Here is a 15622-nt window from a genome sequence, read left to right on the forward strand (position 1 = left end):
TGATTAATGGGGTAGAAAGATGAATTTCCTAGATGCAGAAAAGACCTTAACTCCTCTTCCAAGCCATTTTCTCTGACTGGATTTGTGCAGAGAAATGATAAGATGAGAGGAGGTTACCATGGCATTTACATGGAAAATTCCAGAATGATATTTATTCCCTTTCCTCTTCCCAAAACTTTACTCTTTGGACTTGGATGAACTCAATCATTTGATTGCTTAGCCAACAACTATAATAAACTGAATGCTGTGAAAATGCCCTTAATATATAATAATTCTAATGTATATGACTCTGACTTTAGGAGTTTGCCAGGTAAAAGAATGTCACACACACACACACACACACACACACACACACACACACACACACACACACACACACACACACACACCCCTTCTGAACATTTGGAGTGAAGAGATACATTTGAGATTCTTAATAAAAATGAGGTAGATACTCTGAGAGCAAAGTAGCTACTTCAAATAATAATGATTTAAATATGTGCGTCCCCCACCCAGGAGTGCTTTAGGTATATCCCATAAATTTTGGTATATTGTCTCATCGTCATTTTAATAATCTTTTGTTGCTATGGTTTGTTCTTTACATCACTATAAGTTGGACAAGATGCCAGAGATACCCATTCCAATGCTGAAATTCTCTAATTTTTCACCCACTGATGTTTTAAAATAAAACTCCAGAAAGCAGCAATAGAAAAAACTTAGCAATTTCAAGTAAAATAAGGCAAATATCAAATTAACAGAGTATTAATTTACTTATGAAGGACATTCCAAAATATTTAATTATACAAAGAATATCAATCAGCAAGAATTTCTCTAAGTTAATGTCAAAATTTGTTTAAATAAATTTATCTGAATTATCATAATTACTTTGTGAACAAATCAACTTTTGTACCCTTCTAAAAACCAAGAATTCTATTAACAAATAACTGGATACTGTGTACAAAGGCATGCAGTTAGGGAATTACTTAAATGAGAAAGGCTTTAAGAGAAGTGTAGAGTGTACTAACAGATATGACAGCTCTATTTGTCAGTTTTTCTCTTATCAGACCATACTTTGAATAGAAGGATCAATTCTGGGTTCCACGTTTCAGAAAGGACCCTGATAAGCAGGTTACATTCAATCAGAACTGTTAAAGGCTTGGAAATTAAGCTATGGAATCATACGACAATTGACTGAAGGAAATAAGCCTTTTAAACTGGAAAAGGAAAAAAACACAGGGAAGATATGACAGTAGTCTTCAAGTGGAGACTTGTTTTATTTGGGTACAAAGAGGACAAAACTAGGAGCAGTGGGCTTGAGTAGTACAATTAGGCTTGATAAAAGGAAAATTTTTTAAGAATCAGAGATATTCAAAAGTGGAGGTATGCCTCAGGAGGTAATGGGAATCTCTTAACCATAAGTGTTAAAATAAAGACAAGGTAAACACTTGTTAGATATGCTGTGGAGGAGGTTATTATTCAGGTAAATGCTGGACTAGTTGACCTCTGAGTTTCCTCTCCATTTTTGAGATTCTGTGACCAGAACAACAAAGATAAGTTTAGGTCAAACAAGGAAGCTCATTCCATTCAAGTATTCAATGTTGTGAGTCAACTGCTATTAAGTTTTAGTTTGAGGGGGAGTCTTGGCAGAGAGAACTCCATTAAATTCAATTCTGATGCCTCATTGTAGCATGGAGATGACCCTGACTTCTCTGTAGCTATGCCAGTGGATTGCTAAGGGTCTATCATGCTGGAATGAATTCAAATGAGGTCCCAGAAACAGACTGGCACTGCTTTCTGAGGATCAGCCTACCTAAGGACAAAGAGCCTTATCCCAATGTTCGGACCACTTGATGGTAAATTCTTCGGCAATTTTTGAAACAAATAAATATACAAAATTGCACTAAGCCTTATATGGCACCCTTCCTCTTCTATAGCGAAGGAGCCAGAGTGGTGGAAAAGAGAAAAACAAGAAAAAAAAATAAACAGTTTTTAGATAAATTCTCATTTCAAACCAGTTTTCTTTTATTTTATTTATAAGTACTCTTAATGTGATGGGTAGCTGGGTGGCACAATGGACAGAGTGTTGGGCCTAGACGCAAGAAGACACATCTTCCTGAGTTCAAATCTGATTTCAGACATTTAGTAGCTGTGTGACAAGTCGCTTAACTGTTTGCCTCAGTTTCTCATCTGTAAAATCAGCTAGAGAAGGAAATGGCAAACTGCTCCACTATCTCTGCTAAGAAAAAGTCAAAATGGTTTGACAGAATGGAAACACCTAAAGAACAACAATAACAATCCTTAATGTGAGCTCCTTGACCAGCAAGGTAGATACACTACTAGAGGAACTGAATCACATATATCTTCATACACTTCCAATAAACAAAATCAGAAGACAGAAGGAAATTGCAGTTAAATGAAAACCTAGCTCATAAGTTTTCCTTGAAGAAGCAAATGAATGTTTTCTATCAATTAGCATTTATTAATGGGCAACTAGGTGACAGTAAATAGAGTCCCAAGCCTTGAGTGAGGAAGATTCACCTTCTCAAGATCCAATATGATCCTAGAGTCAGACAGGACTGAAAATGAATGTTCAACAACAAAAATAAAATAGATACAAGACTCTTTAAGGAGAGGAGGCACTACAACCTAACACAGGGCACTGAGAATCAGGAGAAGTCTCATGCAGAAGTTGATTTGTTCACAAAGTAATTATGATAATTCAGATAATTAAGGGATAACTAATAATTGTCCCTGATGGACAATGGGGATTCTAAGAGGCAGAGGTAAATAGCTGCTTTTTATTATGCACCCATGAAGGCAACATCATGGAACCCTTGGTTATTACACTTTGCAGCGCTTATGATAAATATTTGCAAAATGACCATCGTGAAAATTATTGCAGTTTATGTACCACCATCTGTTGCAAAAGATAAAGACCTTGAGGAATTCCATGGAGAGCTTGAGAACACTATACAAATTCTATTAACATGAAATACAGCACTCTGTGACTTCAATGAAAAAGTGAATAGATGAATATAGTGAAAAATGTTGGGAAATGTAGATCAGAAATAATGAATAAAAAAGCCCCAATTTGCAGATCATATACAACATACAAATCATGCAGATCATGCATAAATTTATGTACCATAAATATTCTTCCAGAAAGGAACGGGAAAGTACTGGACATGGCAAAAACAAAATGGCATACAAAAGATGAAAATGATTATATTTTTATTGAGAATAATGATTCGTTATTGGTGGTGCAATCATTCCTGTATCAGCTGATTCATAAAAGGTAAAAAGAATAAAAATGAAAAAATGATCTCTAACTAAAACAATTCTAACTTGATTTGTTTAAACAAGCTACTGATGCTGAAAAAAATGGGGGCATTGGGAAGAATTGATATAGGTACTAATTATGAAAAAGCAATTGTCGTAACACCAAAAGAGCCTAAAAAGTTACTTAGTCAGTTAACACACGATCTACTTGCTAAGCAAAATATATATATATGTATATATATATATATATATATATATATATATATATATATATATATATACATATATATATATAGCAGCCAACTACATAACCAGTTTAAAATATAATTTTATTTTGAAAATCTTGCAGAGAACAAATTATATTATCTCATAAAAAGAGTTGTAAACAATGGATGGTAAAATTGAGTTTAAAGAAATTTTAGTAAGAAATGAAACTAAGCAAAGTTATTCTCTTTACATCTAAAGATAAACTTGGAAGGAGGACAATAAATATATAGAAGTTGCAAAAGATCTGCAAAGGTTTATTTTTTTTTTAAAGTTTGCACAATTAAGGGAGGTGGAGCCAACACAACTGGACTCAATGTTACAGACCTGGGTATGCATACGGAAGAAGCAGAAATGACAATTAATAGAACAAAGATGAGAAAGGCAGCTAGATTAGATGAAGCATATATACAAGACACCCATGCAAGAAGTAACATAAATATGAGAACAGTGAAAGACTGATTCAGAACATATCTAAGGAAGGGAAAGTCAAAGGGATGAGTTTGCAAAGATGAGGAGAGGGAGAAGAAACCTCACACTTTACTAATATAAAAATAAAAATGATGACCAAGAGATCCTCAACAACTACTAACCTATATGCCGACTTGTCTGTCTGTATAGACATTTTATAAAAAAGACAAGATCTATACACAAACACTCCCAAGGAAGTCATTGGTGAGATATTAGCATGGGACAGGCAGGCTTTCACATGCAATATTCCACAGCAGACTACATCTTTAATATCGCAGAGTTCCTGGACAGATATAGAGAACACAAGATTTCACCATTCTTATTGTTAGTTGACAAAAAAAACCAAGTTTTTATTTAGTAGAGCAAATCATCCCTTTAAAGCCTCTCAATCAATCAACAAGAATTTATTAAGCATCTACTATTCATCATACACTGTGTTAGGTCTCTGGCCTCAAGGAGATTATATTGTACTGAAAAATAAAATTTTGTCAACAATCATTAACAGCATGTGAGGTACAAAACAATAGGGAGATATATGTTTGTCTAATAAATTCAAATGTATTATAGAAGAGATCTGGCACACATTCTAAGTTGAATTATTCCCTGTAAACACTAAATTCCTCTTCATGTTTCTGTAGGCAGACAATATTTTACTGGTTGCATCAAGTTCTAGAAATCTTCAAAGTCTCTTAGACAAGATCCATAACTATTTGGAAGAAGTTGGACTAATTATGCATGCAGAAAAAACCATGTGAATGAAAAATGTCTGTTAACACGAAATTAGATGAACAAACCACAGAGCTTATCCATTCAGTATATATACCTGGGACAGACAATGCAATAGAAAGAACTGAGTTTAAAATTAAACAGAATTAGCAGAAAGGGATGTATTGTCTATGAAGAATTGCAAAGCTCTTTTAATGGCTCTAAAGCTCTATCAAGGCTACATCAAAGCCACCATGAAAGGTACATCTTAATACCAATATTCTACCAGTGCTGTTAAATGGCTACAAGTCATCCAACAATACAATCTCCAATGAATTAAAATAGAATAGGACATTGTTTTCAGAATTATACTGGTTTGCTATACGAGATGGTCATATTAAAGGTAAGGAGAGTCACTAAGAAATGACAGAGATGGAAAAAAAAAGATACACAAGGAGGCTACAATATATCACAAATAAAGAGTAAAAAAGAAGTGGAGTGAAAAGGTGTACATGAAGAAATGTTACAATGGAAAAAGAAGATGGGCTGGTCACATGGCATGAGCATGGGTTAACCAACGGAAGACTCATGTGCTCCAACTGGTATAATTGCTATATCAAAAGAAAGAAAGGAAGGCCCTAAATACACTAGGGAGATCATTTGTAGTAATGGTTGCATCAAGATGTGGAATGTTTATCCATTTATGGGAGTCAATGGACAAGAGTCTGGCTTGATGGGAAGGCACAGATGGGTTTCAATCTGTATTACCAGAGGAAACATCCACATCAGTGATGCCACCGATTCATCTTAAAGTTTGAGTTTAAAGTTGTGGTATATGACTGTGATGGAATCAGAATATTCTCATAAAAACCTAGAAAGACTTAAATGAACTGATGCAGAGTGAAGTGAGCAGAAACATTGTACACAGTAACAGTAATATTGTAAGGATGATCCACTGTGAAAGACGTAGTACTCTGATCAAGTGCTCCAAAGAACCCATGATGAAAAATGCTACCTACCTCCAGTGAGAGAACAGATGAACAATGAATGCAGACTGGAGTATATGATGTTACTTTTTTAATTTTTTTCATTTTCTCTTTGTGTTTTCTTTCACAACATGGCTACTATGGGAATATGTTTTGCTTGACTTCACATATATGACTAATATCTAATTGTGCACCTTCTCAAGGAAGAGGTGGGATGGCAGGGAGAGAAAAATTTGGAACTCAAAATTTTTTAAAGGAATATTTTTTTTGTACATGTAATTTGGAAATATTTAGTGAAAGAAATTTTTAAAAGTATTTCACAAAAGAATTTGAGTAGACAGGAGGGGCAGGAAGAGGAAGTGATAATCCTAAGTGACATATCTATAAACATTTTAAAGTATGGGGTTTCATGTAAGAGATTATCTCTACTTCTTGTAAATGTTTTCTTTTCCACTTAAGAATAAATTTTTAATTCTATTTGATTCAAAATTTAAATTGTATTTTTAAACACTTCAATTTTCTTTCTTGAACAAAAACTTCCAAAACATCCCTGGTTACACCTCAAGTGTACCCTAGGGTGAAAGTCATTTTTAAATGACAAAGATCACAATGAAATGCCAATATTACTATATGAGGATTTTTTCAATCTTCATCATCATTATAAAGTCCAAAGTCATATGATCATATAAACCAGAGATTTAGATCTAGATGGGACATTCAATGTTCTCTAGTCCATTCCTTTCATTTTATAGATGGAGAACTGAGGCTCAAGGAGAGGAAGTGAGTTATATGAGGTCACAAAGGTTCTAAGTAGTAGAGTCAGGATTTGAGTCCAGGTTCTCTGACTCAAAAGTCAGTTCTCTTTTTCCTGTATTATGTTGTATCACTAAAATCCTTCTTTCCTCTTATAAAGACCTAGAAAAACTTGAGCTGATACAAAGTGAAGTGAGCAGAACCAGAACATGTACACAGTAACAGCAATATTGATCAACTGTGAAAGACAATCTTTACCAGACCAATCTAGCCTTTGATCTTTCCCTCTGTAGTCCTACAACATCATAATATTTATTTTGGCACATCATAACCTAAGTATTTTTAAAATTTAACTATGTTACATGAATATCCAGTGGTATGCTGGCTGACTGTTAAATTATCAGTGTGAAAATTTACATCTTGGAAACTGGTAAATGCTGCAATTCAAGGCTTGATTTATTGTTTATCTAGACTTAAGAAAGTGACAGAGAAAATATTAATAATGCAGTCTAAACTTGTGTGTGCTATGCATACATCTCCTCACCCCACTCCACCTGGGCCCTGAACTGGGTGTTAAACATTTACTAGCATACTCCTGTGAAAAACATATTTAATAGTGAGAGTTTAAGCAATTTCTTGACAGTAACTGTTATACTCTTTTGTATTTGCCACAAAAGCTCTACCTTAGTGTTGTGAACTTAGATGATTGATAAATACTTGTTGAATTGAATGAAAATGACTGAAGTTTCCCTGTAATCTGAGTGGACCAAAGAAGGTGACCTAAGATGTCAGAATTAGTCAGTAGCTGTTCTAGACTGACTTAGTACCACAAGTTCCAAATCATCTGCTCATGGGCTCATATTGTTTCAGCTTTTCAACAGGAAAAAAAATAGATTTGAGAAAAGACAGGAACAAAAGAAAAACACATCACACTTTCACTTTTTGGTTTGTGTTTCCAAAAACGTTGCCTTTGGGGAGATAAAAGTCACATTTCAGAAGAGGTAACAGAATAATCTCTCTCATCTCAGAAAAAAAAAATAAGTCAAGAAAAACAAGGTTCTAAGTGGCTCATGAAACAACATACTGATTACTTTTTTTTAGTAGAGATGTTTTTCTCACATTGTATTTCAATCAAAGCATATGGTGTCCTAAGTGAAGCATGGAATCTCAAAAACATCCTATCCATTCTTCAGTGTCTCATGATCCTTATTCTTAGGTCCTTGATATTAGCACTTGTAACACTGCAGACAATTCTTGATCATCTTTGGAAGTGGAAGGATATATGCGTTCAGTCCTGTTAAATAATGCAAACAATCAAACATTTGAGCCCTGTATGACTACTGAGGACCAAAATGGTCTAATGTCAGGAAGACCTGAGTTCCAATCTGGCAAAGCAGACACTTACTAGCTGAGTGACCTTGGGTAAGTGACTTTAATCTCTGTAGGCCTCAGTTTCTTCAACTGTAAAATCAGGTTGATAATAGTACCTGTCTCCTAGGGTTATTGTGAGGATCAAAGAAGATAATCTTTGTAAAGTACCTCCAGCAGTGCCTGGAATACAGTAGGTACTCTATAAATGTCAGTCAATATTGTTATCATTACAACAGAAGAAACATAAGATGGCTCAATAACTTACAGAAAATAAAGAAAAGGAAAATTCAGATTGCAACAAAATGCACCAGTAATAAAAAATTGGCAATAGGCAAATCACCTATAAACTCTAGTTGACACACCACAACAGACATCAATCACTAACAAGGCAAATTTCTATAGTGTCCACATACATGTTTCACATATGTGCAGTTGCTTCTCCAACAAAACAGACAGGGATGGTATTATATCCTTCTGAAATCTCTGGATTTTTAAAGGATTTTCATCATGCTTGCTGAACTGAGTGAAACAAGAACTAGGAGAACAATTTATATATTGACTACAACAATGTAAAATTAAATTTTGAAAGACTCAAGAGCTCTCATCAACGCAAAAACCAGCTACAGCTACAAAGGACTGATGATGAAATGTGCCCTACTTCAGAGAGGTGATGTGGCAGATGTACATGTTTGTGAATATCTCTACGTGTCTCTGGACAAGACCAATGCATGGACTGGTTTTGCTTGACTGCACTTACTTGAGTAAGATACTGTCCCCTTTTGTATGTGTGCAGTTTGATGGTTGAAACCAGAAGAAAATGAAATTTTGTGTAAATTAAAAGAACAGAATAAAATTGAAATGTATATAAAGTGCTGTACCTCTCATATGTGAAGAATTTGGTTGATTAAATGGGCAGGAAAATAATTTTTATGCATGGAAAAATGATAAAATCTATGGGAGAAGAAAGATGGTTTTATGATAAAATATGAAGACCCATGAATAATTAAGAGGACTAGAAAGAAAACTAGCCTTAGAATGAATGAGTTGAGAAGATGTTATCAGACAGAAAAATGATGGAGGTAATAGGACTTTGAGGTCAAGTCCTATCAAGAAGCATTTATTAAGAGCCTTCACTTATTAAACCAGATACTTGGCCCTATTGCTCAGCTCATTTGCATATGACTGCTTTTAGTTTGAGAGGTAAAAACTCACAAAGTGATAATTGTTTGGACACTATGGGAAGATTAAATAATGATGTTGATTTCCTTTCTTACAAAAAGGTGCATTTTATGAGTTTTGCTTCCTAACTGAAAGATAAATTATTCCCTATGAGGATGCTCTGAATAGAGCCAGCAGATTACAGGCAGGAAACGCAGCAGAAGAGCTAAACTGACACTAGGAATAATTAAGAAGTTAACATTAGAAGATACTAGAAGAAATAGTCAGTTGACAGGAAGTCTTTAGCTGCAATACTTGGAACATGCTAATTGTGGAAGTCAAGGCTGAGAAAAATCTTGAGATTCTGCTGAGTGGCAGATAGCTAGGTGGTGCAGTGGATAGAGGGCTGGACCTCAAGACAGGAAGACTGATCTTCCAGAGTTCAAATCTCCCCTCAGACACTTACTGGCTGTGTTACCATGGGCAAGTAACAATGCTGTTTGCCTCAGTTTCCTCATCTGCAAAATGAACCAGAGAGGGAAATGGCAAACCACTCCAGTATGTCTGCCAAAAAAAAACCCAAAATGGAGTCATGAAGAGTCAGACACAACTGAAATGACTCAACAACACAATCTCTGCTACAATTTGTGCCACTGCTTTCTACTGTGCCCTCTGATCTTAGAAAATGAAATAGAAGAGGGAAATATATTCTACTATATTTTATATTTATATTGCTATATGAGTGAGTGGATTTGAAGCAAATTGGATTGAAGTGATATCATGCTAAGAGAAAAGGCTGCCAAGTTTGTTTGCATGGCCCAGAGAGATAACCGTAGTCTTTTGTTGTAAGCAGATGTTGAGAACTGATGAGATTACATAGAATTCTATTGAACAGATACTTGACTGGTCTTGTCTGCATTGCTTAGAGAGCCAAGCTGAAGTGTGGTAGTTCTGCAGCTTAAGGGAACTACCTGCCAATGTATTAATGCATTTTCTCAGTGCCATAGAAAGGTGATTTTTAGATAAAAAGAGTGTATTTTGATTCATTAACTTAAGAGTAGTAGAGAAGCACATCTGACTTACAGGGCAAGCAGAGAGAGCCAGAAGGATAGCTAGCAGAAAGGCAACTTCTTGTAGTGCAGACTACTCCTGAAGGGATCAAGGGCATAAAGGCCTGCTGTCCAAAGTTGTGAGTTGTCCTGAGTACATGGATTTTCCTTACTCAGGAGTAAGATGTCAGAGTCAGATTTATAGCTTTCTATAAATGTATCCACTCTCCCTCATGGACATGGCATGAATTATTAGGGACATGAGACCTAGACTTATGGATGAACTATGATGTATTGATTATTCCTTTGCTTATCTCTGACAATATAATAATTATTCTTGCTTTTAGTTTGTAGTTAACAAAATGTTTTATGTTTAAGAGCTAAAAGACTCTTTGTGTCTGATTCTGTGTATATGAGAAACACATGAGTTGGGGGGGATCAGAATCTCCATTGAGTACTGGGAGTTTACTCCCTCTGCCACAGGATGCTAAGTCACAGTCATGTAGTTGTAGTCCCTAGGGGACCTCAGACTTGTAACAGTGAAGGCAGGCTGGGGTAAGTGAGTCAGCCTAGAGGAAAATGGTGGCCGTACTCCATATAGAGACTACATTTGTTCCAATGGAATGTTTGTTTTTGTTATTTTTGTTGTTATGGGGGGAGAGGGTTGGGGAGAAAAGTGATAGTAATGTTAAAAAAAAAAGAAAAATGATCTTTGAACCATGTATAAAGACACAGAAGAGAAGAGAAGGTTCTGTCAGTATTGTTGACAAATTGGGCAGCTTTAAAACTAAGATGTTGAATTTATTATTTGCTTTAAATAAGCAAGCTATCAGTAAGAAGGATTCAGTTTCATGTATAATGCTCCATTCTGGGCTTCTTTGCACACAGAAATGCCCATGTTAATTGTAATTTGCCAAGTAATCAAAAATAATTATGACTTTAAAAAAATGTTCTCTAAAGTGAACAGAACAATGAGTGAAAAGGACTTTGCAATCTGCTCAGTATAAAACTCCTTGGATCCAAGGTTTGATCTATGCCTCTAAATGGACATTGACAAATCTAATTCATACAGACCTTGCAAATCCAATGAAAACGTACACAAGCAAGAGGGTTAATGGGGCAGAGAAAACAGATAGGTTTTGCTATGTCCCTCACACAACAATGAATCACGGTGGCTGAAAATCTCTTATCCTTGGAAATAAATACATTCAAATTTCATGGATGTTTAAGGTGGTTAAAAAAAAAAAAGAAAATCTTAGAGATTATCTACTCCATCTCCTTTATTTGAGGGGGTAGGAAACTGGATCCTAAAAAGGGGAAGTGATCTACCCAACATAATAATGATATTAGCAGAACTGGAACTTCAAATCCAATGCTTTATTGGAGCAGGATAAGATTACAATTAAGAAGTCAGTGGCACACCCACAGCAAGTAGGCTGGTGCTTTGTTAGATGGACTCTGGCTCTAATGTAGCTATTGTCCTATTACTAGGTTCACAAAGCAAGAGCAGGAAGGAACACCACAGGCAGTCCTTCTTTTGGCTGTCTTGCATTTCCCTGTTCTCCTAATAAAGACCTATGCTCTACTTCCTTCTTCCTTTATTTGTTCTTTTGATGGTTTCTGAAGATGTCCAAGTGGGTAAGGCAGTCAGGAAACAATATATAAGCAATCAGAATTTCACCTTCCAGGGACAGCAAGAACCAATCTCAGAATGTGGATTATTATCCACAGAACCAATCTCTTCAGAACCAATCTCTGAATGTTTTGCAAGATGAAAACAAGGATGATTTGTCTGGAAATAGACTGAGGAAAATCACATATAGAGAAAAGTTGAAAAAAATTTTAGAAAGAGAAAATAAAAATTTGTATCTACATACTTTGCTGTGCCAATATTAAAGAGGCACTAAGAATTTAACTGAAACAAATTTAATATAAACAGAAAAGGGAGGGAAAAGTCTTTTTCAAAAGAAGGTTATTTATGAGAGTAAATCATTTTAGGAAAGAACAATTTTTTTTTGTTTGTTTTGTTACTTTTTGTTACTCTAGATGTGCCTTGTAGACACACCAGGGCCACAGGGAAGGTAAGAATTTGTTATGGGCATCAGGCCCCTTTTGGTTATAGGCCAGCTTCCTTAGGAGATTTTCTAATACTTCTTTTTACTACAACGGACATGCTCTCACATCCCAGGATTAGTTATAAGTGCTACTTCTGCTAGACCTTTCTCCTCTCCTTCTCCTCCCCAGTTTAGACACTTAAGAATGGGGGTAGAAGGAAAGAATAGCCTGATTGCTGTTTTCCTGGGAATTCATTCTCTCTATCTGACTTGTCCTTTGATAACCAGGAGAAAGAGGAGAAAGAACTGAAAATACAAAGAAGTGATGCACAAAAGTAGTTAATACGAAAGTCCTCTACTTTGGCATCCAATAGTAGGACTCTTCCTCCTGAGTGGGGAGTCTGAGACAAAAAATTTAAGAGGTTACTAGTGAGAAATAAAACTTATTTTCTTTCTGTTTGTCTTCCTTTTGAGAATTCCAAGGCTTGGCTTGGCATTTTAATAGAAGTACAATCAAGTGAGAAAGGAAATTGAACATCACAAAAGCTATTAAATTTAGTGGAGCACTAAGGGAGGAAAATTTTTTTCTTAAAAAGTTCTTTACAATTACATACAACTGACAAAGCATGTCTTTGTTCATTCGGCCTCCCAGTAATTAAGAAATCCAGAGTGTCTCTAGATGAGAGACATTTACTTTCCTTGTTCTTCCTGTATATCTTTGATTTGGTGAAACAAAGCAATGCTTACCTGATTTTGCAATTCATCATTTCCATTAGGTCAAAAAGTCCTATTCAAATAATCCACATTATAAAATACTAAAAATAAGTGTGAGTGTCCAACTAGCCCCAGTCTTGGGGCTCTATAAATACTCTCCCTTAGTGATCTTTTCCACTCCAATGGCTTTAATTATCACCTCTAAGCATGATTTTCAAATCTTTATATCCAATCCTATGTCTCTTGAACTTCACAATTCCATCTAGATTTACCTAAAAGGTTCTCAAATAAATGTCCAACATAGAACTCATTATATTTCCCCCTTCTTCATTCTTTCTTTAAATTTCCTTGTTGTAGTTGTGGGTAGCACTTTTCTTCTAGTCATACAATCTTGGAATGTTCCTTAAATCTTCTCTCTGTACTTGCCCACATTCAATCAGCTATCAAGCCTTCTGAATTATTCCAATCCAATTATTCCAATGCCAATATCTCTGACATCTTTCCTGTTCTCTCCATTCAATCGTACTCTACCCTAGATTTTGGCCCTCACAACTAAGCTGATACAATAAACTCCCAGGTGGCCCCCTTGTTTTCATTCTCTCTCCCTTTTCTAATTCTGTCTTCTACAAAGTCACCAAAATAATATTCTTAAAACATCAAGCAGATCTTGTCACCTCTTTCCTTCGCTAAAAAAATGTCAAAGGCCCCTTGATTGCTTCTAGGGTAAAATACAAATGTGCTCAGATTTAAAGAATTTCCCAATCTAATCCCTGCCCATCTACTTTCCCTGTCTTATTTTATATTTTTCCCCTTCACACATTCCCTTCTAGTGAAATCAGATTGCTAACTTATTCCCTTCATATAATCATTCCATCTCCCTTCTTCTAGCTCAAAAGTTCAATCCAATCTCACCTTACCTCTCTCATTACAGAATCCTACTTTTCCTAGTAGGACAGAAAATGTCTCAGGTGAGTAGACAAGGCCTTCCCTGAATCCTCCCCTCCTTGAACCAATTATTCATTCTTTCTCTTTCTCCCTCCTGTCAATTACTTTGTTTATACTTTCTGTCTATGGAGCTAAACATTGGGGGTGAATGTTTCCTGTAACATCTATTTATCTGTTTTAATTGGTTGTCCCTCTAATACAATATTAGTGCCCTGAGGGAAGGAAACATCTTGTTTTTTGTCTCCATATCTCCAAAACCAACCTAGCACAGTAACTTAGACGTGGTAGATGTTTGCTTTATTTTATTTTACTCAAATATTCAGCTCTCCCATCTACCTCCCAATCTAAAAGAAAAACAAAATAGGCGTAACCAAGAAAAACAAGTTCCCATATAATTTATGTCCGAAAACATATGCCCCATTCTGCCTCTTGAGCCCATTACTTCTCTGTCAGGAAGTAGGTAGCCTAGGTCTTCATCAGTCTTCCACATTCAAGCTTAACCATCTCACTGATCAGAGATCTTAAGTCCTTCAGAATTGTTTGTCTTTAGAATATTGTGTTATGGGATAAATTATTCTCCTAGTTCTATTTCTTTCACTTTACATGAGTTCATATCAGTCTTCCCATTATACTCTTATACCACGATTTGTTCAGGTAGCACTAGGTGACATGGTGGATAGAATGCTGAACCCGGAATTGGGAAGATCTGAGCTCAAATCTAGCCGCAGACACTTACTAGCTGTATGATCTTGGCAAGTGACTCAGTTTTACATGCCTCAGTTTACTCATCTATAAAATGAAGATGATGATAACACCTGTCTCCCATGGATGTTGTGAGGATCTATGAGGTAATAATTCTAAAGCATATAGCACAGTACCTGGTACACAGTAAGCACTACATAAATGTTAGTTGTTACTAACTATTATTAGTCAATCATTCCCTATCTGATGGTGCCCCCTTAGTTTCCAAATCTTTGCACTAAAAAAGTTGCTGTATGTTTGTAGGTGACAAACAAGCATTGATCTGAATTCAAACAAAATGAAAGAAACTATTTTGAAAGCTTAATGAAGTTCCTAAAGGTCCCCAAGACTTTTTTCTCTTGGTGTGATATGCAATTAATTCTAATTCACCATGAACTGACCTTCTAACATTGACACCCCAACCCCAACAGTATTCTGAGCTTATATCTGTCCCTCTGTCTTTCTAGTGTCATTGAAAAACTTAGATAGCTAAGGCTAGAAAAATGTGATTCCATATTTCATAACAGGATGCTGTTTTATCATTTTTCTTTGTTATTGTAGTCATAATGATGGCATTTATGCATTTTATCATCCCAGTTGTACCGTATTAATTGTGCTTTGACATAAATACTCTGAAACGCAACATATTGAGGAGTAAGGATGATTTTTCATTATTTTCTTTAAAGTCACATCTCACATTATTTCTCATCATATCTTTTCTGTGCTCTGATAAATTGCTATCAGGATCTCAGTTTCTGTTCAGGCTTACTTTAAAAAAAAAACAACATTCCATGATATCTTCTTATGTGCCTTTGCAAAACAATACACATTTCTGTAACTGTAAAACACTACGTAAACTATTAATATCAACATTGTTACTATTTACGTAAACCTATTTTAATGCTACATGATAAAACATCAATAAAATGTTCCTAGTTATTAGGGCATCACACACGATTTTACTGGAAAGAAACTGCAACTTCATAAACTCCTCTATAAAACTTGCATGCTTCTCCCATGAAGTTGGAATGCATGATAGCAGACATTACCCTCATATTTCAGTGGCCTGTTTTGCTGCCTTTCAGATTTCTAGCTAAGTTCCAGATGGGGGAGGATGCCTTGCGAGAAGTGAGCC

The 15622-nt window shown here is 35.5% G+C and overlaps 1 protein-coding gene across 3 annotated transcripts in view; it reads right to left on the reverse strand.

Annotated features, from left to right (window-relative positions):
- The window catches only part of ARHGAP42 (Rho GTPase activating protein 42), a 379722-nt gene that overhangs the window by 61688 nt on the left and 302412 nt on the right, over positions 1-15622 (reverse strand). The gene's annotated exons all lie outside the window — the stretch shown is intronic.

The sequence above is a fragment of the Notamacropus eugenii genome, chromosome 5, assembly GCF_028372415.1.
Source record: "Notamacropus eugenii isolate mMacEug1 chromosome 5, mMacEug1.pri_v2, whole genome shotgun sequence".
Classification (NCBI taxonomy): Eukaryota; Metazoa; Chordata; class Mammalia; order Diprotodontia; family Macropodidae; genus Notamacropus; species Notamacropus eugenii.